General features: G+C 34.6%; 1 long non-coding RNA gene across 3 annotated transcripts; it reads right to left on the reverse strand.

Annotated features, from left to right (window-relative positions):
* Positions 1-1785: 1785 nt before the first annotated feature.
* On the reverse strand, positions 1786-11871 carry LOC106051254 (uncharacterized). Of its 3 annotated transcripts, none has more exons than XR_008779677.1 (4): positions 11064-11871; positions 8032-8131; positions 7175-7409; positions 1786-3989 (listed from the first exon to the last, which is right to left on the reverse strand). It is a non-coding gene; the product is annotated as an uncharacterized LOC106051254 (long non-coding RNA). The 3 variants fall into 3 exon arrangements; XR_008779676.1 differs by lacking the exon at positions 11064-11871 and adding an exon at positions 9414-9736; XR_008779675.1 differs by lacking the exon at positions 11064-11871 and adding an exon at positions 9410-9736.
* Positions 11872-14111: the final 2240 nt, after the last annotated feature.

Below are 14111 nucleotides of genomic sequence, written 5' to 3' on the forward strand. Positions count from 1 at the left end.
AAAGATTGTTGGTCATTGTGCTGGCCACCTGACACACTCATTGACCATGGGACATAGAAACAGATGAGCTTTATATCATCTGCCCTACAGATTGCGAAGTCTGAAAAGGGAAATTTTTTTATTTTTTTTTACTTTAAACAATCCCCTTGAATATATTTTTTAACATCAAAAAGCTTCTCCCATTTTTTGATTTATCATTCACTTTGTCTTTAAATGTTTTCTTTTTGATAATGATTGAATATTGAGGTCAAATTAGACTAGCTGACTAAGAGTTTGTAGAGGGTAATCACTGACTCAATCTTAATAGCCATACCTATCATATCTTTTTTGGTAATTTTCTATTTCATCGCTGATTAAAATTCATTATGTTGGTTGAAGTAATTACTGTACATTTCAAGGTGTAGTGAGGCCAGCACAATGACCTGCTGCAGTTACTTCCCTTTACCATTCACTTTCAAATGCATTAATAGTTGTCTCAAAATATGAATTCAGTAACATATATATGCAGACCAAACCTTGATGATAGTAGTTTTTGCAGTTTTTCATTCAAATATTAATTTTATAAGCAGCTTATTATTGTATTAGGACAAAGTTAAGATTTAAGTTTTCTTTGTGAAGCTGCAGTCATGTAGTACTACAATATAGTCAATTCATCAAATTTCAATATGTGTTTTATCTAATTAGACTTGTTCCATAAAGTTGCAATATACAATATTGCAACCACAGCAAATGTCAGGAAAATGAGATAATTCATAGCTAAAGCCTGGGAAATGAGATGATCTATAGCAGCTCTGTGCCTGAAGAAGGCCATAGAATTAGATCAAAGTTTTAGATTTGCTGATAGTTTTAGACAGAAACTTGCTCAAAAACAAATATTGTTATGAAGCAATTATCGAAACGAACCTGTTTGTAAGAACTTTTTACTGACATATGGAAAAGGATGATTGAAACTACTAGAATTTTAGAAAAACTAGATCTAAGGGTTGCTGAAGGGGGTGGGGGAGTGTAAAGTGGCAATTTTTTTAGTACCAGTACCAGTTAATTGTGTCAATCCACCCATTGGACTATGATAAGTTATATAGCTTAAAGACATCCATGCAACTTTTTAAGAACAAAATCACATCGACTTCATTTGAGTGGGGGAGACTGAAATCCTCTCTAGCCAATGCAGTCGACTGAAACCCAGCTGTAGTGCTACTTAGATCGGTTGAGATAGAGAGAAGCAAGTCTGGAGCAGCAAACATTAATGAGGCAAGGTTTCCTCTTTCTACATGCACTGGGGCACTGTGAGTTTCAAATTTGGCCTGCAAAATGCATGAAATGCTGGATATCTGACATAAACCACTGTCAAGGGAGCTTGAGTTCAAATCCTGACTGATTTGTTTTTGCTGAGCAAAGAAAGGCCAGAAATACCATTTCCCCATAGAGGCAATACCAAAGTAATTTGAAAAAAAAAATTAGCACAGACCAGTTACAATAGAGGCGCTGTGGCTGAGCGGTAAAGCGCTTGGCTTCCGAACCTGGGACTGGGGTTCGAATCCTTGTGAAGACTGGGATTTTTTATTTTGGGATCTTCGGACGCCTCTGAGTCCACCCAGCTCTAATGGGTATCTGACATTAGTTAGGGAAAAGTAAAGGCGGTTGGTCGTTGTGCTGGCCACATGACACTCTTGTTAACCGTAGGCCACAGAAACAGATGACCTTTACATCATTTGCCCTATAGACCTCTAGGTCTGAAAGGGGAACTTTACTTTACTTTACAGTTACGATAAAAAAAAAATGATATTGTAAAATGAATGCCACTTTTATTACAATGTATACATAAATATCAAAATGAGTTAATCACAATTCAATGTATAAGAGGCACTGCTTATTGAAAGTTAACAACGTTTTGGAATGTCACAATAAAACTGAAACTCTGCTGCATAAATAAATGTTTAGTTCCAAACAAAGGTGCATTGGTAGTCCTGATAGTACTTTTAGATAGAATCACAAAAACTTGTTTCATTCAGACATTTGATTTTAAAATGGAGACAATTCGATTAGAAGTTACACTTCATAGAAATTTAACAAATTAATATAACAATGCCTCTAATGTAGAAATATACAGAGGAATTAAACATAATATCAGTTGTTATTCTTAAAATTAAAAAAGATGTACATTTAACACATTAGCATATTCTGTCCCAAAAATATAAACTTGATCAGAATATTTTATTTTTAACGATATTGCTAGAGTTGTGTACCCTAAACCTCTTACAACAGATGTTCATTCCGTCAAAACTATATTTTAAAAGCTAATCGACATACTGATCTACTGGTTCACGTGGCATAAAACTCTGCCGGATCTTTACAACATGAACAATGTGGGTAACACCCAGGACTATTCTTAAATACTTTGATGTAAACTTAATAACATTGACACTACCAACAAGGTTAAATGTAAATGAATCTACACTCAACTCTAAAAATGACTATAAAAACTACAATAAAAGAAAATACATTCTTTTAATATGATAAATGTATTCTATATATATACAAACAAAACAAACTTAATATAAATAATCCAAAATTTTTAAAACATTTTAAAAAATTATTCAGTGCAGAAACTACATTAAATTTAAGATGTTATTATCATATATCTATAAAGAACTTAATTATGTAATTCAAAGAATATGCCATTTCATTTACAAAGCATAGTTGAATAAAGTCTAGTAATACAGAAGTATTCAGTGGTAACATTTTCATAAAGAACTCTTAAAAAGAAAACTACAGTTGATAATGCAAATATTAAAAAGTAAATTAAGTTATTAGTAACAAGTAAAATACATGCCAGTGGTTTCAAATAAAAACATATCCAGTTATCATTGCTTCTTAGGTCTCAACACCTGTACTGGTATCCGTTCTCATGGATTATATTTTATTCTTTTAAAATTTCTTTAACATTTTACATTTTTGATGGAATCCTGTGATTCATTTTACATGTGATTATTCAACCACAGAATTCCATCAAAACCTCTTAATTTCTTGACATATCTTGTTAAAAAGTACAATTAGCTGTGTCAACTTTCTTTAATGCCTATGGTCATGGACAAATATAGCTTAAAGAAATCTTTGTTTAATTTCTAACTTAAAGTCAACAGTCAAAGTAAATGAATACCTGGTAAATAAAAAACAACAACAATGTAAGACTTACTTATTAACTTGTTTGTCCTACATTTGTAAAACAAATAAAATGGGTAATGTCTTTAAACTCTTACAAAAACACAAGGAAAATTTAACAGCATCACAGCATTAAAAAAAACAACAACTCTAATTAACCATTGACCTTAACCTTATCTTTCTTGGACACTCTCAGCATAAAAAAAACTAAACCATTCATGAACAGTATTGTCTTGAGCATAAAAATATGTTATGTGGTGTATAAAATTAATCTAAATCTTTTACCACTCTTCTAGACAAGTAAGCAATGGCTTTCAGATCTCCCTCACAGCTTATATGGTTGAATATTTCCCAGTAAAATAAAGTTGCTTAGAATAATATCTGTTGTGCTTGACCATGACTTAGGGCCATAGGGACTATATACAAAAAAAGAAAGAATAAAACCTAAACAGAATTGACTGGCAAAAAAAACAAACATTTTCTAACTTAAGAATCTACAAATATTACAGATATTAGAAAAACAACACTTGATTTATTACCAAAACAGCTGCCAACTTTTTCATTCCATTCTACTTCTCTTATAATCATGAATATCTTTAATTATCTTACAGTCATTGATGCTTGTACAGGACATACTTAGATAACTATCATTAACATAATATAAGGCTATATTAATATCCAGTCTAAGAAAGCCTTGATCTAGCAGGCATATCCAAACACAAGTGAGTACCCTTCTTCTGTAAGGTACTTGTGTAGTCAAGGAAGATCTTATATTTGTAAACAGGCCAACATTTTAGGATTCTTAGCTGACCAATCTTTTGGACATTCTAGAAGAAAATAAATGCAAGAAGGGTTTAATATAAATATCATCATCTCTTGAAATTCTATTTGCAAAAGCTAAGAGATATCTCAAATAAGATAAAATCATCTCATAAAAAGAAAAGATGGAAAAAAAAAAGCATAGCAGAGGAAAGCAGAATTTCAAGATAGATAACGAACAGTATTAATCAATTAGCCTATATTCTGGTTAATAAATTTGATCTTTGATTCCCAAACAAAGTAAAATGAGTCTTTAAAAAAATTCTGTTAAAATTTATTATTTTTTTAACAAAAGAAAAAAAATAATTAAAAAACCAAACAAAATGAATGTAAAGGCTCTAGAATAGAACAACTTTCCTTAAACACTCCATCTCCTCAACACTCCATCTCCTCAACACTCCATCTCAACCCACTATCTCAACACTCCATCTCCTCAACACTCCATCTCAACCCACTATCTCAACACTCCATCTCCTCAACACTCCATCTCCTCAACACTTCATCTCCTCAACCCACTATCTCAACACTCCATCTCCTCAACACTTCATCTCCTCAACCCACTATCTCAACACTCCATCTCCTCAACACACTATCTTTGTGCCTAAGTATTTTTTAAACTTTTGTTTTTGTATTTGGAGTTTATAGTTTAATGTTTTATGTATAATTGCTACTCTACTTTAAAGTCTTCTATCCTGAAGGATCTCTAAATTTAATAATTTTACTAAAGGTCTAACTATAATCAAATGTGAATATTTGTTAGTGAATGTTAATGAATCTCACTGCTCTATTTTGTGTATTCTACATTCTTAGTGTTTTCTTGAGTTGAGGGTTCCCAAATCGAGGACATGTAATCTATTATTCAGTTGCATCACTGCATCATCTCTACTCCTTTTCTCTTGACTCCCCTTTTGTCTTGTTCACAATTCTTTCTCCGCTCATCAAAATACTGAGAACATCTTCGATGAACCTTTCCAGCATGATAAAACTTTTTTTTTGGTCCAATAATAAAGTCATTAAGTTTTGAGAATCCTCAAAAACTGTCTATGACTATTCTCACAGTCCAGTGCCCTCTCTGCCAAGTTGCAATTTTCTAGTTCTTAATAGAAAATCATCTATCCACAATGGCTTGGCAATGTGTCCAAGTGAAAAAAAAATCAATGGCTTACCAATTCTCCAAATATTCAATTTTTTGTCAGAGAGTTGTTTATATAAAAATAAAGTTCCCAGTCTATCTTTTTACTTTTGAAAAGGATGAAAGAGCCATGCTTAGCTTAGATGACAAACCTGGTTGTTGACATCACAACCATGTAGGCTATTTGGTGTAGTCGATACAGAGCAGTGGTCTTAGAGTCTTAGCACATCCACATTTATTCCATTTTTTTAATAATTTTTTTTAGGGTGCCCATTTGTGTTGGATAAAAAATACAATGAATGGCTCCTTGGTCCATCCTAACAAGGTCTCTTATTACAGATGTTGCTTCAAAAAAAAAAGATAATAATTTTCTATGCATTTCATGTGTCAATCTAGTCATGCATGTTAATCAGTGAATTAAACTCCACTAAGTCATTGGTTTTCCTGGCTGATTCAGGCAGCCCATTCCATTCTATATTTAAACTAGGGAACAAGGAGGACTTTGGCCTAGCATATGTAATAAGAATATTATATTGCCTGGTATGTGGTGTGAACAGATGAAATGAATGGTTCTTTGCTCCATCCAAATAAGGCATACACTATTGCTATGATAGATCAATTCAGATCGACTTCTCTGCATTTTCTTCAACTTTGTCAGTTCTTTGAAGTAGAGTTTTCTGTTTGTCATTACAGTCCCAACAGCAAATATTCCATAATCATTGGATAAAGTGTCAAACAGTGGGACACAATATTATTTTTGTTTATCAAGTGGCTAACAGCCTTAGAACAAAGCTAAGAATGACATATCAATTCTGGAATCACATTCTTTGTTTTGCCTGTGTTGAATTTCTATGCTGATATAGCAATGACATTGCCTTTATTATTATTTGCTTCATAAGCCATAGTTTTGATTACCACTTTGATAGGTTTGGATTTTTATATATTGCTTTGTAACAAATAAGCCTTGTTAAGGAATTATTCCTTCATCCAAGCTGGGATGTAGAAATAGTAGATAGAAGTAGTGCTGAGATGTTGAAATAGTTAGAGGTAGTGCTGAGATGTTGAGATGTTGAGAAGTAGTGCTGAAATGTTGAGATAGTTAGGCGGTGGTATTTTATGTCTCAAGAAACAATCTTTTCCCTATGCAGCTTCTCATGTGACTTAAGAAGTCAATCCTTGATAAACAGCTATGGTCACAGCTATGGTCATCTCCATTTGGGTCTATTCAGTACCTTTTTCCCCAACTGTTTGTGCCGATTTTGAAGAGCTTCACTGTGGCTTTTGCATTCATCAGTATACATAACAGTGAGTGACCAGCGGCTCTTCTGGCTTCTAATAGACCACCATACAAAATGTCTTGAGGAAGCCACCCTTTGCCATTCTATAAACATGTTCAAGCTAGCCAAGATTTCTACCGAAGGTTCAGAGATCAATTTTTTTTTTCTTAAAAAAAATCTTTAACTATTTAATTTGAAAATAGAAAAGGATTATAAAGATTGGCTTCACTTTTCCTTCACAAATGCACTTAACAATTCCAAAGGAACTAGATAGATGATAGGGGGCATGGTGGTCAAATGGTTAAGCTCTTGCCTTCTGAAGCTGAGGTCCTGGGTTTGAATCCTGGTGAAGACTGGTATTTTTGAATTTCTGGATTCTTAGGGCAGCCCAGAGTCCACCCAACACTAATGGGTACCTGATTTTAGTTGGGGAAAGTAAAGGCTGTTGGTTGTTGTGCTGGCCACATAACACCCTGCTCATTAACCGTTGGCCAAAGAAACAGATGACCTTAACATCATCTGCCCCACAAGGTCTGAAAGGGGAAACTTTATTTTTATTAGATAGATGATGTTCTGTTTAATCACCCGAGACTTTTACCCCACAACTTTGGATTATCTATCCATGTAGCATTCACTCTATACTGTCGTAATGTTATGTTCAAACCCTGCCCCCTGTCACCCTGTAAAACAAATTAACAAAAGGTCCTCTCAGATGAATTGATAGCTAAAGAATATTTGAAAATTCCTGACTTTAACTTAATGATTAACATAACATGAAACAAACCTGAATGTCTTCAAATTCATCATAGCAATGAACATGTTGATCAAGACCACGACAGCATCAAGAAAGATAATCCATACAAAATGTAGCCAACCACCTCAATGACTTTCAGCAGCACACTGTTATCTCTGAGTCACCATTATCCTAACAGCTATTTGTTTCTTCTTTAATAGCTGGTGCCTGAGAGTTCCCGATACCAAAGGCAGCCCAGAACAATGTCCCAGTGGTCTCTAAGAGGCTGAATAAAAAGTCTTTGGTTAGCAAATAAAATTTTCTTTAAAACATTTGGGAATAAATTAATTCCTGTCAAATCTAGTCAATTTAATATCATCTAGCAAATTTAATATATCATCTACTAAACTTAAACATCTTCACTAGTGATCAGCATTAACTTTAAACACTAGCTATAGCAATTTTTAAATTTTCAAAAAAAAATCTTATAATTGATTTCAGAAATTGCTAACTCTTGTTGTTATTCATCAAATGGGAGTGTGAAAAAATAATAAGTGTATTTTAATACAGTATAAATATGAACTAAAAGACATTATACACAGTTAGCTAGCATATTTTCAAAGTTCGAAACTAAATACATAAATATATTTATATGTGGCCCACCATTCCCAAATTTTTCTTAATGTGGCACTCAATTCAAAAAGGTTGCCCACTCCTGGTGTATACAATAGAAAAGTTTGTGTAAAAATTTAATAGAAGTAACCTTTAAAATTAAGAAATTAAATTTTAATTTTTCTTTTGAGTATGTCTATACAGCCTGAAATTATTTTGCCTTGCAAAAAAACATCCATGGATTAAATATAAAATACCTTCACCATGTAAGGTAAGTGAAAATAAAATGACTCTACCTGCAAAATTCTCATTCTTGGAAATACTGTAGAAGCTTATTATTCCACATCTAAAGGCAATCACGACTGTGAAATAGATGAAGATAAACTTGCCAACATCCTGTGGAATAATAACTAGGTTAAGATACTTATCGCATTATCTCATAAAGTTGGCTAGAGTAAGATTTACTTACACTAAAGTTGTTATTATAATAATGACTTGAGTTTAAATCCTTCATATCACCATGATTACAATATTGCGCCTTGGCAAAGAATCCTCAACCCTTCATGCAATATAAAGAAATTTGGTGGACTACTTCTGTTTCTAACCAGGTGCAAGTAAGTTGATTTGTATAGTAGCTTATAGTGTATGTAATGATAGGCTACATTGTGTACATCTCCAACTTCAATGGTTGAATCTAGTGGATTTTTTTCCTAAATAGACCTACCCAATAATGAATAATCTACAGATGATGATTAACAAAGTGAAATTTACAAAATTTAATGAAATAATTCAACAAGTCTAATTATATCTTTGAATCAGCAAGTTTTCAGTTCCAATAAAAAAATGTTTAATGCCAAACTAATAATATGAGAGGTACAGTGGGAGTGGTAAAGCACTTGGCTTTTGAACCCAAGTCCCAGGTTTGAATCCTAGAAGACTGGGATTTTACTTTAAGGCACCTCTTAGTCTACCCAGCTCTAATGGGTACCTGACATGAGTTGGGGAAAAGTGCGTCACATGACTTTAGCTAACCATAGGCCACAGAAATGTAAGGCCAAAATGAACCTTTGCTCTAATATTGTAATTCTTATTATAATTTCCTTGAGCCTCAAGTTTCAAGAGATTCTAGACAATTATGAAGATGTCCTAAAATTTTCGCAGCCATTTATATGTACTAGAAAATAGAGGAACACCATTGTAAAAATCTATATTTCATTTCGTTATATTTTATTTTCAGCATTGTAATCATTTATGTCTAATGCACTACTATTTGTCAAACAAATTTCCTTTAAGGATATTTAAAAAAATATTATTATAAAAAATGAGATCATAATCATTCCATGGCAGCTGCCAGCATCCAAATTTGAGAAAGGAAAATTCAAAAGCAGTGTTCCTTAATAGTGTGCACTAAGAAATGTGTATGATAAAGCAGGTCTGCAGTAGTAGTAGACAGTGCTACTAGTCTAGTACTAGACTCTGACATGTAACAAGATTCTTCCTTTCTTTCCCTCCACTTTTTGGTTAATATCACAGAAGTGAATATTGTTCATTTATTAGAAGTTTTAGTAAAGTAAAAAATTATGACCAATATAATAGCCAATAGGGCTTTAAAAGGGGCATCAGTATTGAGGATGAAAAGCTGACTAGTGTCAGTAGTTTCAAATACCTACTAACCTACTTGGACTGAGTGGAGCTGCTTAGAGGCGGTAACGAAACCTGAACTGCTGGCCCGAATCGCACGCCCGCACTATCCACTCAAATCCACTGACCACAGCATGATCATCCGTTTCAAAACTTTAAAATATTATGAAAAGACAAGGCATAGCGCTTGGCACCAAAATCAGACTGATGCGCTCCCTGGTGTTAATATCATTAAACGATTAAGCAAATAATTCTTAAGCTAGGTTCTAACTGACAAACTAAAATGTTGAAAATTAAACATAAATTTAATTTAATGAGGTCAAATTAACAGCTGTTTAAGTTTACGCCATCCTGGTTGATAACAACAGTCAACAAGGGACATTACTCTTATATACTTAATAGCATAACCTATATATAACATACTAAAACTTGGTAATGGCCACATTTTTATATGCTTGTGAGTCTAGGATGCTGATTGCAGAGTTAGAGAAGAGTATCCTAGCAATGGAATTGGGATGCTACTGAAGGATCCTAGGCATCAGTGGCGTCACTATTATAGGGTGGGTGTCACCCGGTGCGGTCAGCTCATGGTGTCACCCCCCCCTTCTTTAAAAAAAAGTTTTTTTTGTTTGTTTGTTGCGACGTAATACATAGGCCTATAGTTTATAACTACCTACGTTATTTGATTGTTCAACAACTAAAAAATGAGTGTCTATTAAATTTTAAAATTCAGTTGTCGATTACAATTTATCTATAGTTTATTGGATTTGTGTAGTCATGTTAAATTCTGAATCTTTGGAATCAAAGACATTGCCATTAGTCTATAGTTCAGTTTTTACAACAACGCAACCATAAGTAAATTACACTGGGTTTCTTTCTGGATTTCAAACTTGAAAACGTATCATTAAGTTGATCAAAGTTAATGTCTTTGGCGTTCTCATTTTTAATAAAATTCCCCTTTGCGAAAGTGTTTGTTTGTTCATTTGTCTCAAAACGTTCTTAATTTTAATTTTAAAAATCTTTTTTTTCACCTGACGCCATAGATATGCAGATGGTAAGAAACGGTTGAGGGCTTTGTTAAATGATTTAGAGATAGTTTTTAAGGTCTTAGTGGCATATGAATCATGCACTGTCAACTTTTTTTTCTTCAAGGATAACAACTTTTGTTGCCTTTAGACCCTTCTCAGACGTGGTATTTCTGTTTGGATGTCACTTTCTGAATAATCAACATATACGCCAATATTTTGAAACTGACATCTACAATACTTCGTTGGTTGTTCAACTAAAGAATTTTTCGGTTGGATTGCTCCAAATATATCTGCTACATCAATGATTGCTTCCAGTAGGAAGTAGCTCAGAGTTAAAAAAACGATCAATGAACCTCTTTTTCTCTTCTTAAATAGTGAGTCCGGCATCTTGTGATCTCTCGCCTGAATTTTCTTCTTGTTTAATTTTTTGTTTTCTGAATCACAGCGTTTTTTTTTTTTTTAGAAGAGCCTTTTTTTAATAACACTTTGCACTAAAGAGTTAGGTATTTGTCAAAGAAAAGGTTTAATTAGTCACCATTTTAACAATATTCTGTGTATTTTTGGCCTTCTAGTACATCTCCCCCCCCCCCCAAAAAAAAAAAAAGTAAAGATAGGTAAAATAAAAGACCTTAAGCTGCGACTCTTACTTACTTACTTACTTACTTAATCCTGTGCACTCCCAGGGGAGCATAGGGCCGCAACCACACCTCTTCACCGAACTCGGTTCTGAACAGCTTTCTTCATCTGCTCCCATGTCATTCCAGTACCCTCAGCTTCACTGATGACTGACTTCTTCCAAGTTTGCTTGGGTCTGCCCACTTTCCTCTTTCCTTGTGGGTTCCAGTCAAGTGCTTGCCTTGCAACATTGGTAGATGGTTTTCGCAGGGTGTGTCCTATCCAGCTCCATTTTCGTTTTGTGATGTTTTGGGCTATGGGCTTTTGTCTAGTTCTCTCCCACAAATCGATAGTAGTTATCTTTTCTGGCCACCTAATTCCTAATATCCGGCGCAGGCATCTGTTAACAAAGGTCTGGAGCTTTTCCATATTTGTTTTAGTGACTCTCCAAGTTTCTGAACCGTATAGAAGGACAGACTTAACGTTTGTATTATAGATTCGTATCTTGTTGTGTAGAGATAATGCCTTAGAGCGCCAGATAGTTTGAAGAGTTGAAAAGGCAAACCTAGCTTTATTGATCCGAATTAGTATATAATCATCAGCTCCGCCGTCTTTACCAACTCTACTTCCCAGATAAGTGACGTGGCCCGAATCAAGGATGTTCTCTCCCTGTAGCATGATTGGGTTCTCTTGTCTGTTGTTGATCCTCATAACTTGTGTTTTCTTTTTGTTGATTAGAAGTCCAGTCTTTTTCGCTAATTGTGAGAGTCTGGTCAGCAATAATTTCAGAACGAAAAAAAAAGAATTTCAATCTTATTCAAAAATGCTAGGCAAAAGGCTAATTTCTTTAAAAAGAATGAGGCAAAAGGCTAATTTCTTTAAAAAGAATGAGGCAAAAGGCTAATTTCTTTAAAAAGAATGAGGCAAAAGGCTAATTTCTTTAAAAAGAATGTTAACCACATAGATTGAGTGAAAGTTATACACATCTAGTAAATAGCTCTTCTATATGGATGTTAATCAATTTCCTGTACTCCTACAAGGTTCCAGACAATGAAGCTGCATTTTCATATCTTTAAGCTCCACGTATACATTCTAGCGCAACCTTTTCTAGACATTTTAAGAGATAACGTTGATCTCAACTTTTTTTTCAAATCTAGATGAATTCTTCATTATGTCTTTTAATATTCCAATATCAAACTTTATTTCAATGCAATAAGTTGAAAATAGTCTACAAAAAAAAAAAAGAAAACAGCCTTTTGCTATTAAGTGACTAAATCGTCCCTATTAGTAAGCAATGGAAACATCAGAATCATTCTTGGCACTAGCCAAGAAGAAAAATCCTCTAATATAGTGATTCCCAAAGTACGGCCCGCGGGCCAGATCCGGCCCGCGACGTGAGTCCATCCGGCCCGCTGAAATGTCGGCACAAAGTGTAGGAAATTCCCCACCTTTTCCAAAAAAAAAATGTGAAAATGTATCTTTACTTACGTTAGGGTCTTAGGGCCCTCAATTTTTCTCCTGATGATAAGTTCCATGACATTTAACACACATTTGTGCGTTTATGAAATAGATATCTGAGTGTAGAATGTATGTTTTCTACCAGGAAAAGTGACACGGTTCTTAAATTTTTTGTGGAAGATGATAATAAGCCAAAATATTTGTTTTATAAGGAAAGTGTAGATATTTTTAAAAAAACAACATCATATAAACGACATTATGAAACAAATATGACGGCATTCTTGGTTTGAGGCGCAAATAAAAAATTGTTAAACTAAGCCTAGAAATTGGAGGATTGATGGGAATATTTACCATAAAGAGACAGGAAAATGTCTCGGTTGTAAAGCTAGCTACAATGTTGCTCATAGGCTATTCTAAGCACAGAAATGAAGCCCAATCTTACTGATATTTTAAGTAGAGAAATGAAGCCATCTTCTGACGCGGGGATAGATACATTTCAAATATCCCATTAATTAATGAAGCACTGGTTTCAGGTCAATATCGTTTTTTGTAGTCCTAACCTTTGCTCATGTGGCCCGCGACACGAGTGTCGGAAATAAAAATGGCCCGCAGGTCGAAATAGGTTGGGCATCACTGTGTTAGACCATGGTTAGACTACATATGTTAAAAGTTGTTTTTTTTCTTTTTGTGAAATGTCGAAACTTTGTTTCTAGTCTGGTGATCACGAATCATCCATGAAGCACATTTGTGCTATCGGCGCTAGGCCTATATGTCTAACTCAGTGATGCCCAATCTAATTCGACCTGCGGGCCATTTTAATTTCTGACACCAGTGCACAAGGTGCACACACACACACACACACAAACGAAATGAAATTTACCTGAATTTGAGACGATTTGATTAGATCTAGTACTTACATTAAGAAATTGGATATCTGAAGTGATTTTTTCACGCGTCAGAAAATTATGGTTTTTATATAGCGCTACTTTCATGCTTATAGCATGCTCAGAGCGCATTGGTCCAATCTCATTTGTTGACCAGTGGGGGAGGGGGTATCTGGGAGTAGGTTTTCCGTGCTGCCAGTAAACACAACTCTGCTCGAGGTCGGTGTCGAACCTCGAGCCCCCTTCATTGGTACTTATCCTCTCGACCACGCCTCCCCCTACTTAAAATCAAAGCAACATTGTAGCTAGCTTCACCACCAACTAATTGTCTTGTCGCCTATTTGGCTAAATATTTGCATCGATCCTCCACTCTGTAGGCGACGTAGTTTAACAATCTTTTTATTCGCGGCTCAAACCAAGAATGCCGTCACATATTTGTTACATAATGGTGTTTAAAAATTTAAACAGCCACACGTTGTTCACAAGTGAGGCCCAACCTTATTTGACCTTTTTTTTTTGGAGGGGATGTCTATACCTTATGCCGACATCTCAGCGGGCCGGATAAAAACACGTCGCGGGCCGGATCTGGCCCGCGGGCCGTATTTTGGGCATCGCTGGTCTAACAGGTAGGCTATAGGTCTAAACATTCGCGAATAAACCTTTAATTATAGTAGAGAATTAGATCTTGACTATTAGACAGAGCCATAGAGCTCTGCTATGTTTGAGATTTGATCCATGTTGTTTTTTTTT

Source organism: Biomphalaria glabrata, chromosome 9, assembly GCF_947242115.1.
Source record: "Biomphalaria glabrata chromosome 9, xgBioGlab47.1, whole genome shotgun sequence".
Classification (NCBI taxonomy): Eukaryota; Metazoa; Mollusca; class Gastropoda; family Planorbidae; genus Biomphalaria; species Biomphalaria glabrata.